The sequence below is a fragment of the Priapulus caudatus genome, unplaced genomic scaffold (assembly GCF_000485595.1).
Source record: "Priapulus caudatus unplaced genomic scaffold, Priapulus_caudatus-5.0.1 Scaffold1762, whole genome shotgun sequence".
Lineage (NCBI taxonomy): Eukaryota > Metazoa > Priapulida > Priapulimorpha > Priapulimorphida > Priapulidae > Priapulus > Priapulus caudatus.
Window position 1 is genome coordinate 31,310 of NW_014578823.1, and position 1,518 is coordinate 32,827.

Here is a 1,518-nt window from a genome sequence, read left to right on the forward strand (position 1 = left end):
CTTCTGGCAGTGTGCTGGTGAAAAAAATTGCCGAACATTTGTTCTCGATCGAACAATGTTTCTGAAGATCGGAAATGTTTGATATCTCGAACATTGTTCGTCGAATGTTCGTCAATGTGCCTGAATGTCGAACAATTCTAGGAACATTTGTAAAGTAGTAACAATAGCAGCACGAATGTTGGTCACATGATTTTTGTCCCAATCATGCGCCGATCACGTTGACTCTTTACAAACACAGCTACTAGACGGTGCCACGAGGTCTGTTCGCTGCAAAATGTTCGGCAATGTGCGCCTCGGCAATTGTTACCCCGCACATTGCCAGACAAAAACATTGTTCGGACAAACATTTGTTCGGAAAATGTTCGGCAATGTGCGCCAGGCTTTAATTTCCGCGTTATTCGAACGCATGAGCGTAGAAAATAAAAGCCGCATAAAATCCGAGTGAGCTGAGAGTGGCGCCGACGATATGTGCATTAAAATTAATTTTTCATGAGCCTTTCGCAATTCATTAAGCCTTCGACGGTACAGCAATGAAATGCTTCAGGAACTGGAAAATTTTCTCTAGGTAGGTAAGGTAGATATGTGTGATATTTAGTACGGCCTAACTCCGTTGCAGTGGCCAGCGATCTAACTGCGTGGCTGTATAAATAGTCATCGTGGATGCGGGGCGGCGGAGCTACTGATCCCCTCCCCCCGCCCACGCGGCGTGGCGGAGGAACCATCAGTGGGGGTTCCTCTTCCGCTCCTCCTTGGTAACGGCACACACACACACACACACGCACACACGTACATACGCACACACAGAAGCACACACACACACACACATATATATAATTGTTATTCTTGCACCCCTTAACGGTTTATAACCTGTTATTGCTGTTTAGCAAGGACGAGAAAATTAATCCGTTACGCTTTTCGAACCTCATATTTTCGATGTTTTGAAATTGCGCTAGAGCAACACTGCGAGAGAGCGATAAACCAAATATAGGTGTGGCCTAGTGTTTTCGCAAAGAAAGAAAAAACCATTTGTTTTTTCCGTACAAATATACAACGAGCGTATGTCAGCAGGTCGATATAGGTGGCGCGTCACGGCAGGGTTGAGTTTCTCTGGGCGTGTTTGTCTGGTCGGATCCACGGATCTCGATCCACTGGAATCCACCCTAACCCAAACAAATGCAAACTCACTTTCAACGGTTCACGCTGTGACCTATCACGGGATGGTTCATAACAAAGAACAAGCTGTGATTGGCTGAGGCGCGGGCCGCCATATTGGATCGCGTTCGGATCCACCTCGCTAGCAGGGTCAGTGGATCGAGATCCTTGGATCCGACCAAACAAACAGTCAGATCCACTGATCCAGTGGATTGAGATCTGTGGATCCGACCAAACAAACAGTCAGATCCACTGATCCAGTGGATTTACTTGACTTCGCCTGTAGATGCGCCCGTTTCGTCGACGAGGCGTTTCTTGGCTTCGGCCTGTAGGTGGCGTTTCGTCGACGAGCGTTTCTTGCCCTAC

The 1,518-nt window shown here is 47.4% G+C and overlaps 1 protein-coding gene across 1 annotated transcript in view; it reads left to right on the forward strand.

The window, feature by feature from the left end:
- LOC106817543 (creatine transporter-like) overlaps positions 1–1,518 on the forward strand; it is a 49,394-nt gene that overhangs the window by 30,014 nt on the left and 17,862 nt on the right. The gene's annotated exons all lie outside the window — the stretch shown is intronic.